The sequence below is a fragment of the Pipistrellus kuhlii genome, unplaced genomic scaffold, assembly GCF_014108245.1.
Source record: "Pipistrellus kuhlii isolate mPipKuh1 unplaced genomic scaffold, mPipKuh1.p scaffold_m20_p_23, whole genome shotgun sequence".
NCBI classification, from domain to species: Eukaryota; Metazoa; Chordata; class Mammalia; order Chiroptera; family Vespertilionidae; genus Pipistrellus; species Pipistrellus kuhlii.
The window spans coordinates 11,894,141-11,908,643 of record NW_023425522.1 but is presented as its reverse complement, the minus strand read 5'-3'; positions in this window follow the sequence as shown (position 1 = coordinate 11,908,643).

The following is a 14,503-nucleotide window of genomic DNA, read 5'->3' as shown; positions in this document are numbered from 1 at the left end:
ATTTGGAGGGATCAGCATTAGGCTGCTTAGGGAGAAAGTACGTACAATGAGTTTTGGGGTGATTTCTTTTTTTATAATATATTTTTATTGATGTCAGAAAGGAAGAGGGAGGGAGAGATAGAAACATCAACAATGAGAGAGAATCATTGATTGGCTGCCTCCTGCACATCCCCTACAGGGGATAGAGCACGTAACCCAGGCATATGCCCTGACCAGGAATCGAACCATGACCTCCTGGTTCATAGGTCAACACTCAACCATTGAACCAGGAGCCATGCTGGCTGGGCTTGGAGAAATTTTTTTAAGCCTAAAAATGAGTCCAGAAGCACCCAGACATTTAGAGGTCAGATAGAGGAGAGGGAACTAGCAATGGAGACAGAGAGTGAACATAAAGGAGAGAAACCAGTGTGTGGTGTTACAAAAGCTAAGAAAGGAAACAGTGGTCCCAGGAGAAAGGAATGATCAACTACCACATGCTGCTGAAAAGCAGAGAAAGAGGAGTGCTGAGAAGTGGTCACTGAATTGTGAAACTGGGAAATTGTTGACCTTGATAGAAGGATTTTGATGGAGCACTGCTGACAGCAGGCAAAGCAGAGTGGTCTCAATGTAAGGTGAGGAAATGGAGATCTCAGTGTTGAGGGCTTATATGAAGTTTGAGGTAATGAACTGAAAGTGGAACCAATAGGTACAGTTCAGCAATTTTTTTGGTAATGTTCATCTGCCCAGGTGCAGGCATGGAGAAGGCTGGTAGAGGATACATTTGGAGTTGGAGGTTAACCAGTCAAGTAGAGAGATGGAGATAAGACAGATTTGTTGAAGGTGTTTGAAAATTGTAGGAGTGGACAATTTTCTAAGCTGAGTAGAGAAGAAAGTAAAAACAGGAAGGAGCTGATGAATAATGAAAAAATGATACAGGGGGAGGGTATGGATGGTTGGAAAGAGATCAACCGAAAACTTGTATGCACATATACATAACCCAAGCACACTGACAATAGGGTGGTGAAGGCTTGGGACAGAGGGCAGAGGTGGGCTAGAAGAGGTCAATGGGGGTGGGAGGGGGGGAGGGAACATATACAATATTTTCAACAATAAACTCAGGATTCCCACTTCTCAGAATATATCCTAAAAATCCTGAAATATCAATCAGGAAAAATGTATGCACCACTATGTTCATAGTAGCACAATTTACAACTGCTAAGATCTGGAGACAGCCTAAATGCCCATCGGAAGATGGCTGGCTAAAAAAGGATTTACACCATGGAATACTATACAGAAGTAAAAAAAAAAAAAAAAAAAAAAAAAAAAAAAAAAAAAAAATCTCTTATTCTTTGAGACAGCATGGAAGGATCTGGACAATATTGTGCTAAGTGAAATAAGCCAGTCATAGAAAGACAAGTATCACATGATCTCACTTATATGTGGAATCTAATGAACAAAATAAGCTGATGAACAAAATAGATCCAAAGACATAGAAACTGTCAATCTCTGAAGGTGGAGAGATAGGGTGTGGGGGTGGGAGGGTGGAGTCTGGGGTTGAGTGGGGAAAAGATCAACCAAAGAACTTGTATAGCCGAAACCGGTTTGGCTCAATGGATAGAGCGTTGGCTTGGGGACTGAAGGGTCCCAGGTTTGATTCCGGTCAAGGGCATGTACCTTGGTTGCGGGCATATCCCCAGTAGGGGGTGTGCAAGAGGCAGCTGATTGATGATTCTCTCTCATCGATGTTTCTAACTCTCTATCTCTCTCCCTTCCTCTCTGTACAAAATCAATAAAACATATTAAAAAAAAAAAAGAACTGTATATATATTTGCATAACCTATGGATACAGATAATAGAGTGGTGGAGGCCTGGGGGTGGGATGGGGGTGAGGCAGGCAATAAGGGGTCAATGGGAGAAAAAAGGGGACATATGTAATAATTTCAACAATAAAGATTTTTTTTTTTAAAGATTCATTTTTTAAAAAGTGACACAAATAATGAGATCTTGATGAGATTAAAAACGTGTGTAGTGTAGACACTAAAGCAAGTGAGCTGGAAAGATAGGAAATGGTGGTCAGGGTGGGTGACTTGAAATCCAGAATTTGGCTGTGGTATGATCATGGGAGGTGAGGTTGTCTCATGTGAACATGGGAGAGGCTGCCTGGTGTGGAGGGGGCGGGAGGCAATCAAGGAAGTGACAGGCAGGGGTACTAGATAAGTCATCCATGTGGGTAAGTCCCCCAGCATGAGGACCAGAGTAGGATGAAGAGAAAGACTGTGAACCAGGGGCCAGTCATTGGTGAACGGGTCCACAGAGATAGCAACAAAGAGAGTAATAAGTGACACAGCTAGATGGCACTTACCTCAAGAGAGCTAGGGTAAAAGCCCTGGCCAGGTAGCTCAGTTAATTAGAACGTGGACCCAATCAGCCAAGGTTTCCAACTCAGGGCACATATAAGAATCAACCAATGAGTGCATTAGTAAGTGCAACAACAGCCCTAGCCAGTTTGGTTCAGTGGATAGAGTGCCAACCTGTGAACCAAAGGGTCCTGGGTTCAATTCCATTCAAAGGCACATACTTTGGGTCCAGGCTCCTCCCTGGCCCGGGCCTGGTCAGAGCATGTGCAGGAGGCAAATAATCTATGTGTTTCTCTCACATTGATATTTCTCTCTGTCTTTCCCTCTCTCTTCCACTCTCTCTAAAAATCAATGGAAAAATACCCTCAGGTGAGAATTAAAAAAATAGTAAGTGGAACAACAAATCGATGTCTCTCTCTCTCTCTCAAATCATTTTTTTTTTTAAAGCTAGGATTAGGGGAAGGAAGAGGAGGAGAAAAGGTTGGGAAGCAGCAGTGAAACACAAGAAAATGATAAGCCTGCAGGCCCTGAAGTCCATGGGATGTGAGAGAAGACGCCTTCCCTTGAGATGGCTATAAAACCGAGTCTTTTGAAGACAGCCCGGTTCAGATAAGGCCAGGAGATGGAGAAGTATCCCATGAGCACCTCAAACTACCATGACTGGAACCCATCATCTTCTCCCCATCTGCTTTGTCACAACCAATGGTACCCAGTCACCTAAATCAGAAATGGGACACTCAACCTTGGTATTCCTCCTTTCTCACCCCTGTATCTCATTGATCTCCCAGGCCTAAATGTTTCCTAGTTTCCAATCCCAGGGACATTCCTTAATCCAAGCCTAGATGACTGCCACACTCACTAAGGTCTCCTGGCCACTGGTCTTGACCCTCCCTCCCCTCATCTGTTTTCTGCAGCCAGAGCAAAACTTCCAACATGAAGATCTGCTATTGTCCCACTCCTATTTCCATGGCCTTCCACCTGTTTTAGGATGAAGTCCAAGCTCCCAAATATGGCTGGATTGCCTTTCAGAGTCCCGTCTCCAGGAACTCTCCAGCTTCATCCTGACTCTCATCCTGTGCCTCTTCCTGACTCTCCTCTCCCGAAATGCTTCTTTTCCTTCCTCCGAAAGGTCAAGGTTGTTTTTACACCTCTGGGTCTTTCCATGCTCCAATGGCCTCCAACACTTTTTTTCTACTACGTACTTGGCAAACTGCTGTTAATTCATTTTTCAGGTCCTTGAAGGAAGCGATTTTCTCCACGAAAACGTTTTCAATCTCAAAATTAAACATCTTACTCTCATGGTTTCTATTTCCAGCATGTATTACATCTCCTCTCCTAATGTTTATCATGTGGTATTGCTTTTTTTTTTTTTCCTTTCCATTGTTATTGAGCTTTGTGATGGCAGAACTCTATTTTACCTCTCTGCTCTCAGAATTTAATATAATGATGCTATGTAGTAGGCACTCAGCAAATATCTGTTGAATGAATGAGTCAATCCTATTGAATTAATAATAGGATAACTTTTCAATATTAATATAGACCTATGCTTATTAAATGTGGGTTTGTGTGTCTGGCAGAGGGTAGTACAGAGTGGTGTTGAATCCACAGGATAAACCTCTCTTGGATTATTAGTTTGTACTATTTTTCTTGAGACAAAAACAAAAACAAAAAAACAACAACAACAACAAAAAAAAACCTTAAAGGAAAAAGTATGATTTTAAGTGTTTATATTTAAAAAGAATAAAAGGATGCTCTCTCTGGAGCACACCTATGCCTATCCCAGCCATGAGCTTTTTTAAAAAAATATATTTTTATTGATTTCAGAGAAGAAAGGAGACGGAGAGATAGAAACGTCAACAATGAGAGAGAATCATGGATATCGGCTGCCTTCTGCTTGCTCCCTTCTAGGAATCGAGCCCACAATCCAGGCATGTGCCCTTGACTGGAATTGATCCTGGACCCTCCAGTCTGCAGGCTGATGCTCCATTCACTGAGACAAACTAGCTAGGGCAATAAATACACCCATGAATTAAAAAAATTAAAAACAAAAAAGAAGCCCTAGCTTGTTTGGCTTAGTGGATAGAGGGTGAGCTTGCAGACTAAAGGGTCCCAGGTTCGATTCCAGTCAAGGGCACATGCCGGGGTTTCAGGGTCAACCCCAGTAGGTGGCGTGTAGGAGGCAGCCAATCAATGATCCTCTCTCTTCACTGATGTTTCTCTCTCTCTTCCCTCTCCCTTACTCTCTGAAATCAATTAAAAAAAAATTTTTTTTTAAAAAGAAACAGTGAAAACATAATGAATTAAGTAATTATTGTAATAAGTAATAGGGAGGATATAAGGAAATTGGAACTCTCATACTAGAAGAATAAAATGATGCAGCCACTGTGAAAAACAGTCTGGCAGTTTCTCAGAAAGTTAAACATAGAATTTCTATATTATTCAGCAATTCTATTCCTAGGTATATACCAAATAGAATTGAAAATATGTGTTCACACAAAATCTGTACATGCGTGCTTGTAGCATGATTATTCAGGATAGCAAAAAGGTGGAAACAATTCAAATGCCCAACTAATGAAAGGATAACAAATGTGGGATATCCATACAATAAACTAGTATTCATCCATAAAAAGGAATGATGTACTTTTATATGCTACAACACAGATGAATCTTGAAAACATTATTCTAACTGAAAGAGGTCAGACACAAAAGGCCACATATTATATAATTCTATTTATTTGAAATACCCAGAATAGGCAAATCTATAAAGACAGAAAGTAAGTTAGTTGTCTGTGGATGGGGTTGGAGGAAAGGGAATGAAGAAGAACTGTTAGTGGGTACAGAATTCTTTTGGAATGCTGAAAATGTTCTAAAATTAATTGTGATGTTTGTACAACTGTGAATATACTAACAAATATTGAGTTGTGAGCATTTTGCATGAGTGAATTGCATGGTATATAAATTATGCTTTAATAACCCTATTTAAAAAAAAATAGTATACCTAAAGAAACAAGAATATAATAAAAACAAGAGCACAAAACAAAGAATACAAACAATAAACAGGAAAACCAGTAAAGAGGAATAACAAAGCCAAAAAATGGGACTTTGAAAAGTTGAAAAACCTCTGGGAAATTTGTTCAAGAAAAGAGAAAGCACAAATAAAATTAAGGGTGAAAAGTGTCCTAATTGTGCTTCTGGTCAGACAGAGGCGGCTTTGTTGAGGGTCACGTGGAACTGCCAACTGCTTCAGAGGCTTCGTTTGGAGTCAGCAACATGGCAGAAGACATCAAGACTGAAATCAGCCGGGACCGGTTTGGCTCAGTGGATAGAGCGTCGGCCTGCGGACTGAAGGGTCCCGGGTTCGATTCCGGGCAAGGGCATGTACCTTGGTTGCGGGCACATCCCCGGTGGAGGGTGTGCAAGAGGCAGCTGATCGATGATTCTCTCTCATTGATGTTTCTAACTCTCTATCCCTCTCTCTTCCTCTCTGTGAAAAATCAATAAAATATATTAAAAAAAAAAAAAAAAAAAAAAAAAAAGCTGAAATCAGCCGAAACCGGTTTGGCTCAATGGTTGGCTTGGGGACTGAAGGGTCCCAGGTTCGATTCTGGTCAAGGGCATGTACCTTGGTTACGGGCACATCCCCAGTAAGGGGTGTGCAAGAGGCAGCTGATTGATGACTCTCTCTCATCGATGTTTCTAACTCTATCTCTCTCCTTTCCTCTCTGTACAAAATCAATAAAATATATTTTTTTAAAAAAAAGACTGAAATCATGAGCTACCAGTGTGGCTCAGTAGTTTGAATGCTGCCCATCTACTTAGAGGTTGCTGGTTTGACAGCCATTTCCCCAACCATAACCAGACCAGGAAAGGAACTGCTGGCAGAACTACCTGTGAGAAGGCAATGACCACTAAAGGGAGTGATGTCTTCATTTGAATGGGTCCAGCATGTGAACCAATCCCTCTGCCCTGCTGGGCAGAAGGCACAGGTCCTGGAAGACCTGAACTGGCTCCACCCTTCCTCTCTTCTATCCTCCATCCTTCTCCCAGGGAAGTGAAAGAGTACCTAGGTACACGTCAGCCTGGGATGCTGAATCACAGCTTAACTAATAATAAACACTTGTTGGAAAAGTGAAAAAAAATTAAATTAAATTAAGGAAGAAAAGAAGCAAAACCACATGCATTAAAAAGATAAGAGGATTATGAACAACTCTGTGCCAAAAATTTGAAAACTTAAATGAAAAAACTTCCTAGAAAAATATAATTTACCAAAATGAATCAAGAAGTGAGAGTGGAATCGCACAGCTCCCACCACTTAGAGAGAAATGTCTTACGCATATGTCTACTGAGAATAACAACATACATACATAATCAGTACATAACTAATCAGGAATGTCGTGGAGATTACATGAAATAGTATAAAGCATCTGGCACATAGCACTGGTAAATTTGAGCTGCTAAAAGAAAAGCAAGTCAATAAGTAAGTCTAATTAATTTCCTTACTATTAAATAAATGGAATTTTTAAAAAAATATATTTTATTGATTTTGTACAGAGAGGAAGGGAAAGAGAGAGATAGAGAGTCAGAAACATCGATGAGAGAGAGTCATCGATCAGCCGCCTCTTGCACACCCCCTACTGGGGATATGCCTGCAACCAAGGTACATGCCCTTGACCGGAATCAAACCCGGGACCCTTCAGTCCCCAAGCCAACGCTCTATCCATTGAGCCAAACCGGTTTCGGCTAAATAAATGGAATTTTAGTTAAATATCTTGCTACAAAGAAAACTATAGGTCCAGATAGTTTTATTGATATATTTTTTTAAATATATTTTATTGATTTTGTACAGAGGGAAGGGAGAGAGACAGAGAGTTAGAAACATCGATGAGAGTCATCGATCAGCTGCCTCTTGCACACCCCCTACTGGGGATATGCCCGCAACCAAGGTACATGCCCTTGACCAGAATCGAACCCGGGACCCTTCAGTCCCCAAGCTAAAGCTCTACCCATTGAGCCAAACCGGTCCCGGCTTATTGATATTTTTTACCAAAGTTCAAAGATCATATAATTCTAATTTTTGTAAAGAATTTACAAACCATTGTAAAGGACAGAGGATACATTTTATAACAGTAGCAACATACTCTTGATATCAAGACCTGATAAGATAAGAAAGAAAGAAAAAAAACCCTGATAAGAACAGCCTGAGAAAAGGAGAGTTGCAGGTCAGTATAAATCGTAAACATAAATGCCAAAATCTTTTTTTTTTTAAACGTATTTTATTGATTTTTTACAGAGAGGAAGGGAGAGAGAGATAGAGAGTCAGAAATGTCGATGAGAGAGAAACATCGACCAACTGCCTCCTGCACACCCCCCACCGGGGATGTGCCCGCAACCAAGGTACATGCCCTTGACCGGAATCGAACCTGAGACCTTTCAGTCCGCAGACCGACACTCTACCACTGAGCCAAATTGGTTTCGGCATAAATGCCAACGTTTAGTGACTTGAATACAGTACAACAGTACAGTATGTAAAACAAACAAACAAACTGGAATATCATGTTCAAGTTAGATATGTCCAGGAATATAAGGTTAGTTTATTATTAGAAAATCAATGAACATAATTTGCCACATTAATAGAGTAAGAGAGGAGTTGGAGAGGCATGTAGATACAGAAAAAGAATCTGATAGAATTCAACACCTTTTATAAGTAATAAGCCAGAAAAAGAGGAACATCTCTAGTCTGTTAAATGGGAGCTATAAAAACTAGTGTAAGGCTAAATTGTGAAACCTGGAAAATTTCCCCCTTAGGAACAGAAACCAGGCAAGCTGTCTACTATCACCATTTCTGTTCAACTACGCTGTTGCTGCTGGCCCACACAATAAGGCAAGAAAGAAAAACAATGTTTCAAACGGAAGAAACTTGAATAATATTTAAACAGTTAGAGAACACAGTGGTTCAAGGAGAGGCACATTGAGGAAGATGACCTTTGAAAGCTGTGGTACAGGGAGAGAAATCTGCAAGAAGATTCCAGAGACACTCAGGAGGATGAAAACTAAGAGAATGGATGGTAGTCAAGATTAAGGGAAGAAGGATTTTCAAGAAGCAGGAAGTGATCAACATGGAGGTTAAATAAGAAATAGATTGAAAGGACTAAAATGTCCTTTGGTGCCAAAACCGGTTTGGCTCAGTGGATGGAACGTCAGCCTTCGGACTGAGAGGTCCCAGGTTCGATTCCGGTCAAGGGCATGTGCCTTGGTTGCGGGCACATCCCCGGTGAGGGGTGTGCAGGAAGCATCTGATTGGTGTTTCTCTCTCATCGATGTTTCTGGCTCTCTATCCTTCTCCCTTTCTCTCTGTGGAAAATCAATAAAATATATTTAAAATAATAATAATAATAATAATAATAATAATAATAATGTCCTTTGGTGACAGAAATCGTGGGGGACCTTGGTGAGAGCAAGGTCAGGGAACGGCACAGGCCAAAGCCAGAGGTGCAGAGACAGAGGAACACGTGGCCAAAGGGCAGTGGAGGAAGAAAGTTTACATATATTTATGGGGATCTACTGTGTGTCAGTACTATTTGTATTTTAGGCACTTCTGAGCCAGCAGTGAACAAACAAACAAAAAAAAGACAAGATCTTCAAGGAGTGTACATGCTAGAGGGAACTGACAACCAGCAGACCAGTCAACAAATTAAAAAGAAGAACTGCACATTCTGAGATATTCTGTGAAGAAACTAAAACTAAAACAGGGTGTCAGAAAAGGCTGACTGGAAAGATTACCTTAGCTAAAAGGTGGCCAGGGAAGGTTCTCTGAGGTGGTGACATTTGAGTTGAGACTTGAATGGTGAGAAGGAGGCAGCCTGAGGAAGAGTGACTCAGGCTTAGGAAACCACGAAGACAAGGCCCCATGACTGACTGACATAAAAGCATAAAGTCTGTCATAGAGCCCAGCCTGCATGGCTCTGCGGTTGAGCGTCAACCTCTGAGCCAGGAGGTCTTGGTTTGATTCTCGGTCAGGGCACATGCCCGGGTTGTGTGTCATGCAGGATGCAGCATATCAATGATTTCTCTTATCATGGATGCCTCTATCTCTCTCCCTCTCTCTCTTCCTCTCTGAAATCAATAAACATTTTATTTATTTACTAGAGGCCCAGGGCACAAAATTTGTGCATGGAGGGGTGTCCCTTAGCACAGCCATCACCCTCTCCAATCCAGGACCCCTCATGGGATGTCCGACTGCCTGTTCAGGCCCTGGGATTAGGCCTGAACCGGCAGTCGGACATCCCTCTCACAATCCTGGACCGCTTGGCTCCTAATCGCTCACCTGCCTGCCTGCCTGGTCACCCCTAACTGCCCACCCCCCTGCCAGCCTGGTTACCCCCAACTGTACCCCCTGCTGATCTGGTCACCACCAACTGTCCCCCTTACCAGCCTGGTCACCCTTCATGGCCCCCCTGCCAGCCTGGTTGCCCCACACAGCCTGCTGTTCAGTTGTTTGGTCATTCCTCACTAACCCCCTTATAGGCCTGGTCGTAGGCAGCCATCTTGTGAGGGCATGAGGGTTAATTTGTGTCTTACCTCTTTATTATATATTACTTAAAAAAAGAAAGAAAAAAAAAAGAATGATTGTAGGGCTGGGGCAAAGGAATGAGGAGAGAGAATACCAGGCTGTGTCAAGAGCATAAAGAAGGTTGTAGGGCTGGTGAAAGAGAGTACCAGGCTGTAGCTTAGAGGTAGGTTTCCTAGGCCAACGTGAGGAGTGGATTTTTCTATTTGCAGTGGGAAGTCATTGTAGAGTTTGAAGGAGTCTCTTCTCTTTTAAGAAATTTGACTATGAAAGAGAAAAAAGGCAGACTAATAGCCTAAGGGAGTGATACGTTTTCATCACTGTGAAGATAGACACTTGGGCCAAAACCGGTTTGGCTCAGCGGTAGAGCGTTGGTCTGTGGACTGAAAGGTCCCAGGTTCAATTCCGGTCAAGGGCATGTACTTTGGTTGTGGGCACATCCCCAGTAGGGGGTGTGCAAGAGGCAGCTGGTCGATGTTTCTCTCTCATCAACGTTTCTAGCTCTCTATTTCTCTCCCTGTCTCTCTGTAAAAAATCAATAAAATATATATTAAAAAAAAAAAAGAATGACACTTGGTCTTAAGTTCTATCAATGTTCCTACCTTGTGGTGCCCTACTCTCCCAGCTGCTGTCACAGATTTGGCAGCAAATCCGTTCCTTTATCAACTATGGTGCAGTAGCAACAATGCATGCATAGATACCTGCAGTTCCTCATAAGTGATAGTTAGCTTCTTTGTCCCTTGGTACCTTAGTTCTCCCGTCTGTAAAATGGGATGGGATCTGTGTTCCTTCAGAAAGTCCTGAGTGTAAGGCCTTTGGGTCCCTCAGAGGAAACGTTTGCCAGGACTCCACGCTCCCTGCAGGCTTCAGAGCAGCCCACTAACCCTCAGTGCTTGCGGGTCTCCTCACCTTCACCCTGATGGACCATCCGAGAGACCGAGGCCCAGAGAGGGGGAGGAGCCTGCCCAAGTTCCCAAGGAGACAGAGATAAATCCAGAGCTAGCACCCAGGCCTCAGCTCTCATTTCCTGCTGTTCTCACAAAGCACGGTGTGGCCAGAAACGGTGAATTTGAGATTCAGAACCTGCTAGGATCTAGTTCCCTGAAAACCTGACCTCTCTCTCTTCCCCTGTGCTGGGTGTTTAGGACTTCAGGAAGTTCTTATCTGTCCCAGGTACCATCCACCCACCTCTGAGTGCTGCTCCCCTCACCTGCCAGCCTTAGCAACAAGGAAGTTGTTGCTGATTTTTGTAAGCACGCTGATACTAGACATGCGGGTAGAAGCCAGAGTAGAGTGTGGAATGACTGACATAGGTGACTTTTTCAAGACAGGTGACGGTCAATGAGTTGAAAGATAGAAGGCAGTGGCTGGAAAGTGGTCCAATGGAGAAGCTTTTGTTGGTTTTGTGTTGTGCTTGTCTTTTAAGATGGAGTTGAAAATAATCTGGATTGCTGGTAGTAAGGAGTCATTGGAAAGGAAAATGATAAAGATTCAGGAGAACTGGGGGTGATGAATTTAGTAGGGTCCCTGAGAAGAGAAAGAGGTGTGCCCCAGAGCACAGGTGAAGAAGTAGGCTTCCAATCCTTCTTCCTTTATAGCTAGAGGGAAGGAGGAAAGAACTCAGAGAGATGCAGGTGCATTTGCAGGTGTGTGGGGAGCAGGCTGGGCGAGTCTCTTCTGTCTGCTCTGTGAAATGGGAAGCAAGGCTCCTTGCTGAGCTTGGGGGTAAGGTGGTGGGGAGGGTTAAGAAATAGCCACTTGGGGGAACAGTAGAGGAAGCTGACGAGGGAAACAGGAAGGATGACCAGGCATCCAGTTGATGCTGGGACACATTTATATGGTACCCATCTGCTCAGTGTGTGGTTTGGCTTTCAGCAGTGCTCACCTGCCCAGATATGGACGTAGGGAAGATGGTGAGTTGGAATGACTAAGGGCTGGTATAATGCAAAGACAACTGGGCAAGAGTGGAGGACACTGGTGATCCCCCTGCTGCAGACAAATGTTTTAGAAAGGTGACTGGTTCACATAATGGGATTTGTTCTATGTGCAGACACTCAGCACCACTGGATCCCATTTCTTAGATTTTGGTAATTTCCTCCTACCAAAGGTAGATGCCAGGACTTGCCTGCCCAATCTCCTTTGTAGCCAGGGCACAAAAGTTTGAGTTGGCCATTGATCAGACCTGAGTTGAGGATTCAGTGCCATAAGGAAGGTGGCATTGGCATGAGAAGGGTGGCAAGGCTCTGAGAGGCAGTAGGAGCAGAGGTCCTCGCGATAGTGATGATGCTCAGAAACTGCTGAGGTAGCTACTGTGCGGTGTCCAGTGGGGTGAAGTCCTGCCTCCTGCCTGTGAGCAGCCTCGCTGTGTAATCAGCACAGTCTATGAGTTTGGGCAAATGTATAATGATGCATCTCTACCATTTTAGTATACAGAGTAGCTTCACTGTCCTAAAAATCCTCCAGACCCTACTTATGGATCCCTCTTCCTCACCAACCTCTGTGTAACTCGCACATTATTTCTAGCTCTAGAGCAGAGCTGTCTAATAGAAATCTAGAGTGAGCCACATAAGTAATTTTAAATTGTCTGAGAGCCACATTTTTTTTTTATTTTTATTTTTTGGTTTTGGCCAAACTTTTTATTTAGTATTCTGTAGTTGCTTATCACACACTTAAAATGATCTTATTGGGGGAGGGGGAAAGGGGAGGTTCTTGTAGATTCCCAAGGAAATGTCAGAAAGACAAAATATGGCCAGCACTGTTTTGGGTTTACTGGGTGAATAACATTCTTTTACATAAACATCTGATCTCAAGTTTTTCATACTGGTAACATCTGAGATTTCAGTTTGAAGACTGTAATGATATCCTAAGACTAGCATACCCCAACCACCCTCTAATAGCTAGCTTATTTGTATAGGCAGAGGGATTCATCTGTCCATTTTAGATGGCTAAATGTTTGTAGATCTTAGAATTGCTTCTCATTAACTGGGGGGAAAATTAGAAAGTGGCCTTTGGGACACTTTTACTTGGAAAATGATACCACTAGTACACAAGTCAAGCCTTAACACATTTAACATTTGCTTATTGAAAGCAATGTCCTAAGATCAAACATGTTTTACTTTTCTCCTCACAAGAACATAAAAATTATGAAAGGGGAACTTAACAGGAAATTTGAAAAATGTAACATAATTTTTCCTTTTAGTAGTTCTTGGGTAGTTATGACAGCATAAGTTCCACTTTCTGTTTGTTTCTTTGAACAGGGATTTTGGTCCAAAGTTTTGTTTTTAATATCTGCTTCTGCCTCCCCCTCTTATCAGATCGGCTTCCTCCACGGCCACCACCCCTGGGTGCTCCGAGTGATAGCCACATTTTTAAGAAATTAAAAAGTGTGATCATCTTAATAACATATTTTCTTAAATTCCCAATATACACCAAATATTATTTCAACATGTAATCCATATAAAAAAGTATTCATGAGATCACTTATATTCTTAACTTATACTAAGCCTCTGAAATCCAATGTGTATTTAACAATTAAAGTATGTGTCGACTCAGACCAGCCACATTTCAGATGCTCATGTGTCCAGTGGCTACCAGATTGAAGTCGATCTGGTGTAGATCTAGAGCCTCCCAGCCTGATGGTCTGGCCACCCCAGACACTCTTTAGGCTACCACGCAAAGTCCGCTTCTGCTTAAATGCATTAGGAATGCCGTTATTTGTAACTAAAGGTCATTTTGGGAAGTTAATCACCATCAAGAAATAAAGCTCCATGAGCAGAGGGACTTCATATCATCTTTCTTACGTATCCCCAAGGCCTGGAACAAGGGGTGGTTCTCACTATTTAAATATTACTTCTATGAAGAAATGAAAGAATGAAGTGAATGAATGAAGGAAAGAGAAAAATGTTCTTCCCTCAGTAAATCTCCCAATAGGAATGCTTCCTCTGACAAATTGCCTGGCAGTTGCTATCTCTCTTTATGGCTTTTTCATGATCAGAACCCACTCCAGGCAGCACACATGGCTGGTAAGTGTGGCCTTGGTGACAACAGCGCCTGGTGTGCTGTGGGCGACAAGGGCAGGAAAACACAGCCTCTCCATTAAAGACTGCCCCTGGACGCAGGTGACCAAGGCAATGGCTCGGAAGGGGTTTGAGTTCTGACCCTGAAGAGGGTAAGCGTGACTAAAGTGATAATACTGTGGAAATGGCGCACCCCGTCCTGGGACTTCCATGGTCCATAGCTCCGGGCACTGGTATTTGATGCCACTTCTCCAGGTCCATAGTTGGGCTAAAAACTCTGGAGTGATCAGAAAAGTCCTCAGTTGTCTGAACTAAGAAAAGCACCCCACACTCGTGGAGCCTGCACAGATTGCGAAGCCCAAGGAGCAATGATACTCTTCCTGGCCGCTGTGGTGACCACCAAAGCCTCCTTGTCCTCCCGGCAAAGAAGGTCCCCTCTGGGGCTACCACGTTTCAGGATTTTTAAAAATATATATTTTATTGATTTTTTTACAGAGAGGAAGGGAGAATAATAGAGAGTTAGAAACATCGATGAGAGAGAAACATCGATCAGCTGCCTCCTACACACCTCCTCCTGGGGTTGT